Genomic DNA, 16,392 nt, shown 5'->3' with positions numbered 1-16,392 from the left:
CATACATTTGTTTTGGAAACTGTTTAAAATAATTACACTATCTAAAAAGTTTATTAGGTTTTTAATTTTATAAAAACTACCTTATAGTTTGTGCTTTCAATGTAATCTTCCATGTAAAAGTTTATGTTAATTTAAAAAAAAAAATGTTGGTCTCCCCATGCCCCTAAATACCTGTGAATACAAAAAATACAAGGCTGAATTTAACCAAATAACTTTAATTTTACAAACTATGTTATTAAAAGTTTATAAAAGTTTTAAAAAGCATATTTCACAAACGTTGAAATATATAATAATTATTTTTTTTTTTTATTACTTAACTTTTTACAATTTAGTGTCATCTGAAATTTGAGGTAAATAACAAGTTCAAATGATAATTATATCAAAGTAAAACTTTTCTACTTGTTTTAAGTAAAACTTCAACAAATAAGTAAAAGTTTATGAAGTAATTAGATAAGAGCAATTTAATATGTTAACAAACTTTTTTAATCAACAAATGATAATAAAAGTATAAATAAATAAAGTAGAAGTAAAAAAAATATAATTTAAACTAATAATGTATAAATGCAGTGTATGCAAGTTATAAAATTAAGCTAAGACTGAAGGTTATAATTTTTTTTTGCATACTTGACTAATTATCAAAGGCATCAGGAGTAGTTGACCACATTTTATTATGTTAGACTTCTACTTTTCATAAATAAACTACTAGCTAATTTAAAATATAATAATGAAAAGTAACTTAGAGTTATAGGTAAATATATCATAGAGTTTTTAATAGTTTCCATTATAAGGAACAACATAAAATGATAAAATATACTATTTTGGTAAGTCTATATCTTTCTAACAAATTTTAAGAAATCATTTTTTTAAGTTTTTGATTGTTAACTTATAGAAATTATAAACAACTAAAAAAACACGTTTTTTTTTTTTTTTTTTTGAATCTGCTTTCTACAAGTTGTTGGTAAATTTAGAAAACATATTTGCTAAAATTCTTAGAATTTTCATTTCCTAAAATCTTGTTTTAAAAATGAACAAGAAGGTTAGAAAAACATTTAAAATTTAGAGAATATCTGCCATCAAAACATTATACTTCATACATTTCTATTAGAATTTTTTACAAAACCAATACCATTTATCTTTTTACTAAACAAGTATTTGAAAGTATTTACATTAAGCTTTTTAGTAAAGGTCAATATTAAATTTAATAGAATAAATATTTGATCTATCTTATGTCCTTTTAGAAACTAAATCTTAAATTATGTGTATAATGATTTACTTAAAACAATCGAAAAATCATTGAGTATCTAAAAGAAGAAACCTAAAATATTTTTGTTATAAAACTGAAATGAATATGAAAAATGACTTCCTCAAGAAATTAACCAGCAAAATTTTAAACAAACATAAATTATCAAAGTACAATGTGTTTATAACAAATAAAATTATAGCAAGGCAAACCAAACATAAACTACCAAAGTACACAATATTAAAACAATAACAAGGCAAACAAGCCACTTGTCCACTTTGATGCTCACTTTTTAATTTGAAAATATTAAAGGCTTTTTTTGTACAAACTCTAAAAATAAACAAAACATAACTACTAAAGCTGATTGCTTTAATACTTGCAATAATGCAACTTTTGTAACATATTTAAATTTAAACTTTTTCTATACCAAGATGATTTTTTTCTATATTTTGATTGTTTCTTTCAAGCTAACTCTAATACTTTATTTTTCTTAACTCCGGACTACTTAAAACAATTTGTTTAAAAGTGTTTTGAGAGACAAAAAGCTAAGGTGTTTATTTATTATTATATTTGTTATTAAATATAGAGTTTTAGTTATTTAAATAAGTTATTTATTTCTGTTAATACATAGCTTTGAAAAATCTATACAATACAAATAAAAAAATACTATAATTTACAAAAAAAAATTGAATCAAACTTATAATTTACTTTTTTTTCTTTTAAATATACTGTTATTTTATCTAAAAATAATAATTATAATTTCTTTTGAAAATTTAAACTTTATATAGTTTTTATTGAATTATATTTAAATAAAACTTTTTTGAATACATCTATATTCAATTTAAACTTTAATCATTAAAAAATGTGTCAAGCAGAAAAATGTTGATGCAATAAAACACAAGTGATGTTGCAACAGTTTGTAAACAATGAGGTTGACCTCTGCCACACCCCATTATTTGAAGTGCTTTAAAATTGTTTGCAATTCACTATTTTTCATAAAAACCTAAATTTATTTAGTCATATTTCAACTAATTCTACAATTTTCAATACAAAATGTATTAAGTAAAAATATATGTTGCAGCAATACAAGTAGTTTTTAATTTAGAATATTTGAAAACACAAAAATTTGAGTAGATAACTAAAACAAAATATCTTGAAACTTCTTGTGAACAAAGTTGAAAATTTGCTTTTATATGACTCAGCAAAACCATTTCTAAATTTAAAAAAAAAAATTTATTTTATGTCACTATTTTGATTTAAACAATCAGTTTTTTTTTAATTTTGTTAGTTAAACACAACTATTATAACTCTAAGAAATAAAGAATGGTAATAACTAAATCAAGAATAAATAATAATATGAAGTTTTTGTGCTTTTTGTAGATAAATGAAATTAAAACTATTAATATATTTATTTGAAATTTCTGTAAATAAAGTATGACCAGAGTACTAGTAAAATAATAAGTTAATTTTTTTTATTCAAAAAAAATGCTATAAACTAAAATTTATTTATGATTCTTACAAATAATATTTAAACTATTAAGCAAGAGGTGACACCTAAAAATCAACAGCTTTCTCATGTAAATACAGAGGTACTTACTTATATTTTTTAACTTGGTTATAATCAATTTTTTACTTACTGCATTGGTTGGCATTATCTTATTAAGGAGGTTATCACATTTTATAAAGTAAGTCCTATTTTTACACATAAAATTAAGCTGTCAGTTGTTTTTCACTGTTTTTAAATTTCAAATAACTTTTGAGGTATAGGCGCTGAAAGTAAGAGAGCTTTATTCAGGTTTGCCACTTGTTTTTTCAAATTTTTTTCTAGGTTTTCCAAATTTCTTTCAGATTTTTAAAAGTACACGCTTTTGGGTTGATTTTTAATAAAGCTTATTTCTATATAAGAAACAGTGTTTAATAGTATAAAGCATTGAAAAGATACTGAAAGTTACTTTAAATGAGTCTTTTAATCAAAATATTTTTGATGATGTCAAAAAAACCTTATTTACATGATAGATTTTTTGTGTCAAATCGAAATTTTACTACTGAAAATGTTAAAATTATTTAAAATTCCAGGTTTTTTCATCAAAATTCCAGGTTTTTTTCAAAATATCTCAAATTCCAGGTTATTCTAGCCTAAATTGTCAAGTTCCAGGTTTTTCCAGGTAAAGTGGCAACCCTGTTTATAGGATGCTCAAACTAAAAAGGCATAAATAGATGAACTATAGATACATTTACAGTACTATTATTAAATTTAGACAAAACTGACCAAGAATTTTTATTCCATACTGTTGAATTGCATTTTTTTTTTCAAATCAGGCTATATCTCAAGAGTTTGTTGAAATACTTTAGTTCTATAAAAATTATCTTTAAGTATATTATACTCTAAATTTTAAATAACAGTAAATGTTTTTTTTTTATTAGATACTCTAAGGCCCTAATACTTACATTGAAGAATAAAATAGTTTCGAGAAACAGTAAACTAAGGAAATTTTAATGAAATCTGTCTATAAAATTCAATAATCCTATTGAATTCTCTAAAAAAAAATATTTTAACTGTAGAAAACAGTAACAAGCCTTAGCTAGCTTTGTTAATAATCTTTAAATAAAGATGTAAAAAAAATATCTTACTCTTAAAACCTTAAAAACTTCTAAAATATTAAGAGATAGACTTTATTTTTTTTTTTATTTACATTATCAGTTACCACTTAAAGGTATTAAAACTTTTTTACTCAGTTTGTGGTTTTAATATTGAGACATGAAAACTTTTAATAACATCTTTTTACTGATGTTTGTTTTTAAACAGTCAAGTATTTTACTAATAAAGGAGCAGGTGAAATTACACATGATAAAAGATTATTTTTGAAAAAGGAAGTATAAGTACCAATTTTTTCTAACTTACAGCTATAAAACATGTGCATTTGACACATAAAAAAATTAAGCATCATCTGAAATAAAGTTTTAAATTACAAGTCAAACAAAATTTCAGGGTCATTGGGAGCACTCTTTTCGTATATAATTTTATTTATATTTAAAAAACCACTTGTAAATTTATTAAAGTTATTTTTGATTTACATAAGAGTTTTTTTTTGCTGATATAAAACCAATTTTTCAAATAATACCCCATACAAGTTTATATAAGAAAATTAAAAAGCATTTATTCTCTGTTTAATCAAACTCATAATTTTTCAACTTGCATTTTTTACATTCAAACTAGTTATTTTAGAACTTTCTTCTAGGTTCATAAATTTTCTTCCAGGTTTTGAAATTAGAATTTTATTAGATTTTTTCAGGGTTGCCACTAGTTTTTACAAAATTTTTTCCAAGCTTTCAAAATTTTTTCCAGGTTTTTAAAAGTACACATTTTTGGGTCTTTTTTTAGTTAAAAGTTAAGTTTAAGGTAAGAAACTGTGTTAATTAGTATAAAAACATTAAAAAGATACTGTATAGCTACTTTAAATATGTTTTTTGTTAAAAAAAAATTTTGATGATAACCAAATTTTTTTTTATATGATAGATTTTTTGAGTCAAATCAAAATTTTACTACTGAACATGTGAAAGTTGTTTAAATTCCGGTTTTTTTCAGTGATTTTTGTTCAAAATTACAGGTTTTTTCAGGTTTTTATCAAAATTTCTCAAATTCCATATTTTTTTGCCTAAATTGTCAAATTCAAGGTTTTTCCAGGTTTCCAGGTAAAGTGGCAACCCTGTTTTTTAGAAGAATTCAGAATTTAATACTAACAAATGTTTTTGAGTTATTTAAAACATACTGTAATGTTACTTAAAATGTGATTTAAAATAAATTAATTAGTTTGTGTCAACAGTTATTCTTTATATGTAATCAAAGTTTAATATTTTCTCATGTAAATTTTATTCAAAATCCAAGGTTTTTTGAAAAAGTATCAAATTCTAGGTTATTCCAAGATTCCAGATTAAATGGCCACCATCTTTTCTAAATTAATGTTGCATATGTATCCAAAACAAGTATTATCAAGTATTATTATGCAAAAAATTAGGTAATTTCCTAGAATGATGTCGCACCAATATATAAAAATAGTTATTTAAACACTACTGTAAAAAAACTTTATATTATTTCAGTAATGAATGTAGTTTAATTTAGTTGAATCTCATTTTTCTGTACATTAGTTTTCTTATTTTTTTTAATTTCTGCTGATATTCTTGGCCATTTTTCTTATATTAGTATATTAAATGTATACATAGATTTTAGATTTACAATTTTCAATTAAAACAATAATTAAAACAAAAGTACTTCTTTATTATAATAAGCTTTTAAATAAAATGTAAAATTAAAACAGATTGAAAAAAATCAAATGATGCTGAGTTAAATTTTAAGTTAGACAAAACCGATTATTTTATTGATAAAATTTTTTATAGACTTTTATTAATTTTTAGGTTTCTCAAAATAAAAACTTTAAAAAAAAGAGCTTAGAAAAATATTAAAAGAAATTTACTGAGCATATACAAAGAATAATTGTGCATCATAATTTACAAACTTTAAAAATATATAAAATAATTAAGTAGATACATTAATAAACAAACTGAAATTTAACTTACTAAAATGGAAGGCATATTAATAACTCAAAGCTTTTTTTAGGCTATCTGAAAACTAACTTTAAAATTGATTGTCTTCTGACCACCAATATAATACTTAATGAACACAACCTTTAATTTATAGCAAATATATGCTAATATTTAAGTATTGAAAAAATAATATGTAACAGTATTCAATGTTACTTTAAAGGTTTCAAAGTTACATGTCACTCTCAAAAAGATGAAGCAACTAATTTTACAACGTCTTATAAGTTAGTAAAATCTTCTTCCTATTAATAACTATCACTGCAAGTCTATTATACATATTAAGTTTGACCTGAAGAGAACAAGGTCATCTTACTTAGGAGTGTTTATTGAGTTTGAAGCATGCTACCTTAACAAAAGGACAAAACGGTGCTTTTGAATTGCAAAAATTTTTGCAACATTTATGTAGCAGCGCCGGCATTTGAAACTGGCTTTTTGAAAACTGACTCAAATAACCAATGGTGTTTAGCTATTGTGACATTTAAGAAAAATTTTACAACAATTAAAATTTAAAAAGTAAAATCTAGATTAGAAACGGGTTGTTTATAAAGCTTCATAAGAAAAAAGAAAGTAATTAAGTAGCTGAAGTCGATAGTTTTGAAAAAAAATTCTAGCTAAAATCTTATGGCACTTTAACTATTGAACCATATTTGTAAAATATAAATGCTTTAAAATATTCATAGTCAAGTCTAACGTACTTATTGAGTTTGACCTAACAGATTACAGATTCACAAATTTCGAAACAATAATAATAATTAGAACTAATGCACTACTTTATTGTATATTTTGTGTATAATGTACAAGTTTTTAAGTAAAATATAAAACAAATAGATTTAAAAGTTTTAAATGGTGCTGAGTTAAATATAAAATTATAAAAAATTAATATTTTTATAAATAAAGATCTTCATTAACTTCAATTAGTTATTAGTTATTCGAGTATTTTTAGTTTTTTAAGTATTCAAAACTAATACCACTAATATAAATAGTTTAGTTATGTTTCTGATAATAAAGAAACACTTTTATTTGGTTTTAACAACAATCAGGTTGTTATAACTCAGGTTTAAAACTGTTTAAATCAGGTTTTAAAACAGGGTTTCCCAAATTTAATTTTAAACGGCCCCATTTGAAGAAATTATGAAAGCTATGGCCCCCTCCAACAAGTTTACTTATTATTATATGGTTATATTTTTTTACTCTTTATCTGCAACTCCAGAATATCTAGTGAAAGTTTCAAAACTACTTTTAAAAACACTTAGACATTTTTATGCTCTTAATCTGCAACTCAAGAATATCTAGTGTAAGTTTCAAATTAAGAACTCAACGCCCCCCTGTGGCTCCTTTACTGCTCATCCCCCCTTTGCTGCTCATGGCTGACTTTTGGAAACCATATGTTAAAAGAATTAACGGTATCAAAAATATTAACTTTAAAATCGTTAAAATTTCTCAAATTACAAGCTTAAAATTAAAAAACTAATGTTTATAAAGAACGGTATTTTAAGCAGATCTGGAATCTTTTAATAAATAACCTAGAAAGTTTTAAGTTAAGCATAACATCTCCTTAGAAATGTTAAACACTATTAAATACTTTTAATAGCATTAGTTTAGGTGTTAAACTCTTTGAATTGTTTTATTTGTCTATGTAGGCTTTTTTTATAAATTTGTTATCTAAAAGTATTCTTTTTGATAATATATAAAAAGCAAAGTCTGTCTAAGACGACTATTTTCAAACATAAATGTTTTAAAGGTTTTCGTGTATTTTCTATACAAGAATTCACATGTGAATTACTTTCATAATCATATAAATGTGGGTGATAACTTTTTATTTATAATTTGAATAAGTTTGATAGAATTGTAATCAGACGTAAAGTAAATAAATATTTGTAGTAGTTATCAAAGTAAAACACCTAACACCTTTTAGTCAGCCGCTTAAGTACAGAAATAGACAAAAAATTGACATTGGGCTAAAGAAAAAAAAAACGGATTTGTTTACAATATAAAACCTCAATAGATTTATGCAAATTGTATATCTTATTCGCGACCGGTTTCGGTGGCAAAAGATTGCGACCTTTTAAAGCAAAAAAAAAGTTAAACTAGATGTAACAATGTTAGTTATTTATAAAGATAAATGACTAACATAATTATTTGAAGTTTAATTTTTTTTTTGTTTGAAAAGATTGCAATCTTTTGCCACTGAAACCAGTCGAGAAAAAAACTTACAATTTGCATAAATCTACTTAAATAAGCTCTTTACATCCCCGTAAATTATGCATTCTTTATTAGTTAAGGCAAATAACTATACAATATAAAACCTAAAAAAGTTTTCTGTTATTCTTAAAACTCAAATAGTAAAAAATTTAGCTCTGTAAAACTTTGAAGCTAGCACTTTACTTTTAATGGGAACGGGTCAATTTTGCACGAGCGTCACTTTTGCACAAGGAGACACTTTTGCACGAAGGGACACTTTTGCACGAGGGTCACTTAAGCACAAGGAGACACTTTTGCACGAAGGGACACTTTTGCACGAGGGTCACTTAAGCACAAGGAGACACTTTTGCACGGCGTCACTTTTAGACGAGTGGACAATTTTGAACGGCGACTCGTTCGCACGAGCTTCACTTTAGCACTAGGGGACACATTTGTACGGCAAATCTTTTGCACGCAGGGTCATTTTTGCACACCGACATTTCTGCATGATGACAATTTTTAACAGCAGTATTTTTGCGTTACTTCACGACGTCACAAATTTTTGTCACGCCCTGTAAACAAAGCCCTACTAGATTAAGTTTATACTTCCTTTTAAAAATTAACGAAATTCAGTTTATTTTTATTTAAAATTATCAAAAATTATTTAAGTTTAAAGTTACAAAAAAGTTGTACTTATCTAGTTCATTTAAACTAACATTATAAATATGATTAAAGTGATTTGTAGTACGTTATTATATTGTTTTAGATAAAACTAGAAATAAAAACTTAACATTCAAGTTTAAATAAAAACTATCACATTTTTCATTACAAAATAATATGCCTTTAAAAGCGAGTTTTATTTAAGTTAATAAAAAAAGTTTATAAAATTTCTAAGAAAATAAAAATTAGAAGCGTGCAAAACTGCAGCTTCATTTAAAATTAACTGATTGTTTTAAGTTTTTGCAGTGTATAAATTTTTCCGTGAAGATGTATCGCCGCGCAAAAGTGAAGCTTTGCAAAAACATCGCCATGCAAATGTAACGTTGTGGAAAAATGCCGACGTATAAAAATATCACCGTGAAAAACTGACCTGCGTGCAAAAGTGTCCCATAGTGCTTAAGTGACATTGTTTAAAAGTGTCCCACGTGCAACAGTAACGCCGTTCAAAAGTTTCATCTCATGCTAAAGTGACTCTTGTGCAAAAGTGTCCCTTCGTGCAAAAGTGTTCCCTTGTGAAAAAGTGACACCCACCCACTTTCAATATAGTTTATTCTAAAGGTAGAGTAAATAGCAAGAACTTTATCACATTTTTTTTAAAAACAAATATCTTCAATTCTTTTTAATTGATTTTTTTTATTGCTTAATAAATAATTTATAAGAGTTAATTCACTGATTAACCCACGCATTTATTTTTGAAAGATATTTATAAAATCATTCTACACGTCAAAATATCTGTAATTTTATTTAAACCTGATCTTACTTTACTACTATCTATCATTGGATATATGTGTTGAGTTGTATAGCAAATTTTTGTAATAATAAAGTTTGGAAGTAAAATTTTGATTAATAAGTTGAAGATGGAAATGATATTTTATTACAATAAAAAAAGATTTATTTTACCTAGGTGTTTCAAAAATTTTAATACTTTTTGAACCATTCCGTGCCCGCTGTATATAGCATATTTCATTTGCTTCCAGGTTGGTTTAGTGTGTCAAAAAAGCTAATTTCAGGGTTGACAAATGATTTTAGCAAGTTTACTCCAGTTTTTCAAAAATTCCTTCAGGCTATTAAAAGTACACATTTTAGGGTCGGTTTTCAGTTTAAAGTTAAGTTTAAGGAAAGAAACTGTGTTAAATAGTATGAAAACATTGAAAAGATACTGTTAAGCTATTTCAAATATGTTTTAATTAAAATTTTTTGATAGTTGCAAATTTTTTTTTATATATGATAGATTTTTTGTGTACAATCGAAATTTTACTACTTAACATGTTAAAATTTCTAGGTTTTTTGGTGACTTTTTTTTCAAAATTCCAGGTTTTTCCAGATTTCCATGTTTTTCGGCAACACCGTAATTTAAATATAACGTTTTTAAGTAAAATACCGCTTTGAAATTCTATGGGGATTACCATAACAAATTAAAAACTAAATTACTTAAATATTGTAATAAAAAAGAATTCACAATTCTTTTTTTAATAACTTAACAATTAAAAAACAAACCCACCAAGAAAAAATCTGTTTTTCAACTTTCCATAAGTTTTTAAACGTTAAATGATTTTAAATATGAAAAGTTTTCCAGATCAAATTAAACTTTTTTTATAACTTAAAAAAATTATTTCATATTAAATCTTTTTTTTTTTGTAATTGCACTAGTAACCTATCAAAGTTATAAGTACATGTTTCAAAGAACTATACATTTTATATCATTATATCATTGATATATATTTTTTGAAAAGCATATATATCATAAAGTTACACAGCATTTGAAAATTTATTCAAAAAGACACATTAGAAAAGTTATCTTATGTAAGAACAAATTTTACAACTTCATTTTTTTTATGTAGAAAGCTTTAAAATTAAACCCTATATTTAAATTTTCTTTAATATACTATAAGCTTACAAACCGAAAACTGATTTTTTTTTTCCTAATCTCGAATTTTTAATATAAAATCAAACTTTAAATTGTAAATACACCACTTGGAGTTTAAATCATTTAATTTAATAAAAAAGGTTATTTTATAAATTATTTTTTAAAAAACCCTAGAATAAAAACAATAAAGTATTGTTGAAATTAACCACAACATAAAATATAAAGAACTTTTACTTCTTGTTAAACGCTGAATTGAAGTGGTTCAGACAAGGAAAACTGAAGCTCTGGGATTGACTTGTTAAGCCAGATGTGCTTGCGCCTCGATTCGCTTGAGTAGGCATTCTGACCTCACCAAAAGTGCTTGGAACCGCAAGAGCGTTCGCTTTTCTTTGTTCCAACGTCTGTTGCTCGTTGTATTCCTTGCCCAATTTTGCTCTCATTCGACAGAACTTGAACTTAACTCTCTCGTATTTGCACTTCAGCATCATGCACATCCAAACGATCATCTCTTTCTTCGGATATGGATTGCTGTAAAAGAACTCATTCAAAAATTCATTTTCCACCTTCGTAAAGCTCTTGCTTTGTCTTACTTTGTCATGGAAACATTCCAAGTCTTTCGCTTCCATAGCAAAGCCATTTTCAATATCTTTAAGTGATTGTTGGTAGTGGGGTCTGCTGACTTGCACCAAACTGTTTGTTGCTCTCATTTTCGAAAACAGATCTTCAACTGTCCAAAAATTGACTTTCAATGTTTTACAAAGCGACACCTTCAGGTCAAAACTCGGTACTGGGTTGTAAAAATAAAATTTACACAGCAGTTCGTTTACTTTTTCGTTGAACGTACAACTCACTACAGGCTTGCTTTTATTTTTATCATAGGGTGATTTAATTTTCTCTCCTCTGTTACTTCCCAGTGCTGTATACTTCTTTAGGCGCTTCAGCTCAGGCCAGTTCTTCAAAATTTCATACTTGACTCCGTACGAGCGGCTTTTCGATCGCAGCTCTTCATCACTGGGGTTAGGACACTTGCTGTGGAACTTGGTCAGCTTCGACCTCAGCTTTCTGTACCAATCGACGACCTCATTGTAATCCATTTCGGTCTTACTAACTAAATTTAAAATGGTGTCAGGAGCCAACAGAATGTTCTCGTTGAAAGATCTCAAAAGCTCCTTTTCTGACATCTGGACTCGGATATACTTCTCTTGGCGGATGCCCCCCCGCTTTCTCCACTGGTTGTAGTACCAGTCGCTGATCGCGTCCACTGGTATTTGAGTTTTTTCAGAAATAATTTGCTTTTCAGAATCGCTAGGGTCCTTGTTAGCCTTATAATATGGAATAAGCACTGTATCGCAGGAGCTTGGGTCAACTAACTTCTTCGTAGTTGTTCGCAAGTCAAAAGCCTTCTCAGATTTAGCTCCTCGGACGCTCAATGGTGTGTCTAATTGAACTGTCATGTTAGAAAAATCATTGGCAACCTTACTACTACCAGCTTGTTTGCTAGACGGTTGAAAAACTGCATCGTTACAAGTGCTTGATGTTGACTGATCGTTTTCTTTTGGGGGCAGCTGCTCTCCTTTCTTTAGCTCTTTCAGCTTTTCTTGGTAGTACTTTTGCAAGATTCTCTTTTTCAGCCCTCTTTGTGAGCTTTTTTCACCTGAAATGATTAGAATATTTGTGGAATTGCTAACCATTTCTAAAATACTTACATTAATCAAAGTACAAAAGGTAAGTGATCAGGGTTACATAACATTATTTTACCATTTAATCAGGGCTTTCCAAAGTAAGCCATGACAAAAGTTTAGGGAGCCATGAGCAGCAAAGGGCCACAAGGTCATAATTTAAACTTGCAATACTAACTAGACATTCTGAAGTTGATGATGAACAGCAAAAAAAAATCTTAGGTGTTCTTAATGGAAGATATTTTAGTAATATGGTAATAGGGGGCCGTGTCTTTTCTATTTCCTTTAAAGGGGACCTTTGAAAATAAAGTTTTGAAAAACCTGATTTATCTGGACATAGATTATTTTAAATAGTTTAAGTTAATACTCAATTACCACTTATCAGAAGTTTTATATCTTAAGGTTCATGTAAATAAGACTGTGAAAGTTTGCTTAAAAATTTACTTTTTATACATAAAGTTTATATTTTATTATATTATCCAGTTGTAAAAAATACCAAAAACGTGATTATATAGAATGTAAAAAGTTAATTAATATGTACTTAGTATTTAAGTACTGTAGTGAAAGGGTAATACAGGGTTGCCACTAGTTTTTTCAAATTTTTTTCCGGCTTTTACAAATTTCTTCCAGGTTTTTAAAAGTACACATTTTTGGGTTTATTTTTAGTTTAAAGTTAAATTTAAGGTAAAATACAGTGTTAAATACTATAAAAAGATTAAAAAGATAATGTAAAGCTACTTAAAATGTGTTTTTTAATAAAAAAATTTTTGATGATGACAAAAAATTTTTATCCATATAAAAACTTTTTTAGTCAAACCAAAATTTACTACTGTACATGTTAAAATTTTTAATAATTCCAGGTTTTTCGAGGATTTTGTTTAAAATTCCAGGTATTTCAAGGTTTTTATTCAAAATTTCTTAAATTCCAGGTTTTTCCAGCTTATGTTTGCCTAAATTGTCAAATTCTAGGTTTTTCTAGGATTTCAGGTAAAGTGGCAACCCTGGTAATAGCTTAAATATAACTATCATTAGAAATAAATAAAAGTTTGTTTTAAACTTGGAGAAGGAATTGTTTTTATAATTTATTGTACAAAACTTCTCTAAATTACAAAAATAAGTTACAGTAGCTTTTCAACATTAACACTATAACTGTAACATTAAAAACTAGACTAAAACATGTATGTACTAGACTAATTTAAAATCAATTTAAAATCAACTTACAATTAAAATTAAATATGATTCAAAAACATAATATTTTGTATATATTTCAAGTAGCTTACGTTAAATAACCTGCATTTGAAAGTACTTTTTGTGAAGGCTTTGTATTTTCCACATAAGCTGAAAAGTTAAAATTACAATTAAAAAAAAAATTTATAACTCATAAAATACTAAAAGTTTTTATTTAAATTTATATTATAATTTTATTTTGTACTTAATTATAACGTTAACTAATTCTTACTACCCAAGCTTGCAAAACAACTAAAATAAATAACTTTCCTGTAGAATACATTTAGTTTAAAAAAATAATTTGTGTTAAACAGGAAACTAAAAATTTAATCAAAACTTAGTTTTTATGGTTTTAAACTTCAGTTTACTTAATCAAATTTTATGTTAGCTGTTATTAATTCCGCAAAAAAATCGAATATAACTTAAGTAGTTTAAAGAAATTAAGTTTAAATAACTAGAACTTACAATACTTTTCTGTGATATAACTATTTGATATTTTTGGTTTGTTCACAGAGAACTTTAACTTTGAAAATTTGACAACCAAATCATCAATTTTTGCTTGGTCCTCAGCCAAACAGTTCTCAAGTTTAGATATTAACTTGTCTATTTCCTTCATTTTAATGAAAAAAATCTACCAAAATAAGTTAATTTAAACAGCATCTTGGTGGACAATAAAGAATTTTTGAAAATAATTACTTCTTTTATTACTTTAAATTATTTTTAATCACAAAAGTGCAAAAATTAATATTTTTAGTGAAAAAACAGTATTATAAACTTATATTTTACAAAAATATTCTGTTTTACTGATGACAATAAAAATTGTTTAGATAGCTTCTAAAATTTATAAAGATTTATAAGAAAAACAATGTAATTTAAATAAAGTGTAAATAAGTTAAGAAATTTAATCACACAAAACAATGAAAAGATTACTTTCAATAATATATACAGAAGTGCTATTCTTTGTAGCAAAAAAGCCAACATGAGTGAGCAAAAAGTAGCCTGAGTCACATTAAACTAGCATGAGTGGGCAAAAGTTTACATGAAAATAAAAAGTCAATATAAGCTAAAGTTGAAATACAACTATTATTCAAGTATAAGTATCTAAAAACAACAGTTTGTAAATACACTTATAAAAAATAAATATAGGAATTAAAAAATCATTCACAGATAGAAACAAACTAGCTTGTGCAGGGTTGTCAAATGTTGTTAGCAACTTTTCCCCAGGTTTTTAAAGTACACATTTTAGGGTTTATTTTTAGTTTAAGGTAAAAAATGTGTTAGATAGTATTAAAACATTTAAAAGATACTGTAACGTTACTTTAAATGTGTTTTTTTTTTTTAAATTTTGATGATGACAAAAACTGTTTTCTATGTTATAGATTTTTTGTACCAAATCAAAGTTTTTATCAAATCTACTTAACATGTAAATATTGTATAATTTTCAAGTTTTTAGTGATTTCTGTTTAAAATTCCAGGTTTTTCGAGGTTTTTTAGCCTAAGTTGTCAAATTCGGGGTTTTTCCAAATTTCTGAATTTTTGGCAGCCCTATTGAATTAATGAAAAAAAAAGTTCAAATGTACCAAAGAGTTTGTCTAGGGTACCTTGAGTAGTTCACTCAAAAATTGCATCAAAGTTAAATTATTTAACTCAAATAATTTCAAAATCAATAAAATTTAAACTGTTAAATAAAGTTTATTTTAAAAAATCAAGAATGCAAAATTGGATTGACTAAATCGCACTCTAGATCTTGGAAAACAACTTTCCTGAAATTTTTGTACAGCTTAAACTACCTTGAGTTTTTTGTAAAAAATACTGATTTACCCAAATAAAAATAAATAATTTTGTGTTATCCCTAATGTGGCCTATATAGGCAACAATTTATCAAACTAAAACTTTTCTCACATTAGAGTAGACTCCTTCAAATTTACCAGGACCATTTTAAAATCTTTATAAAAATTGTTATTTTAAACTAATAACCAACTATGGTAGTTTTACTATTACCATTAGTTAATGTAGACAGACCATTGCAACACCATACTTAAAATTCAACTTTTTTTTAAATGTTTAGTTTGATTTAAAATTAATATGATTTAACTTTTGATAGTATTAAAAAACAATAATGGTAGTATTAAAAAAGTTTTTTTAAATGAAAAAACATTAAATATTAATTAAAATGACAATTTAAAAAGAAGAAAACACTTAGTAAAAAGTATATTTTGTTGAAAAACTGTTTTCATATAAAATGGCACTAAAATTTTCTAATTACTATAAAAATAAGATACTAATAGTAAGTTGAAAATAAAACTTTCGATTTTTTCTTTAATTATATTAGAACTAATAAATTTATAGTATAAGTTATAACTTTTGTTGCTTTAGTCCACAAATTATTCAGTATGTTCTTTAACCTTTGTCAAAATTAAAGACTGTCTTATCTTAATAATGGCTACTATTACAGTGGCTAATAGCTATCATTTAGTTGCTATGAATGCTTTAAAAGTGGTAGTTTGTTTTAGTTTGAAATGGCATTTTGAGTATTTTTATTATTTTTGTTTTGATTGGCAAAAAGTGTGCCTGATTCGAAGTATACTTGTGCAGTTTTTACAAAGCCATTTTTAAAAATATTGTGAAGAAATGAAAACTGTTTTTAACTAAAAAATAGCACACTTTTGCTCTCTTTAAACCATGATTTTCCAAAGTAAGCCAAGTGGACCCTTAAGGGCCATGACAGATTTTTAGGGGGCAATGAGCAGCAAAGGGGCCACAAAGGGGCCATGAGGTCACAATTTAAAACTTACACTGAATATTTTGGAATTGTTGATGAAGAAAAATAAGGTCTTAGGGTGTTTTTAATGGTAGTTTTGAAATTTACACTAGATAAC

Source organism: Thalia democratica, chromosome 3 (genome assembly GCF_965202585.1).
Source record: "Thalia democratica chromosome 3, ktThaDemo2.hap1.1, whole genome shotgun sequence".
Lineage (NCBI taxonomy): Eukaryota > Metazoa > Chordata > Thaliacea > Salpida > Salpidae > Thalia > Thalia democratica.
This window is presented reverse-complemented; position numbering follows the sequence as displayed.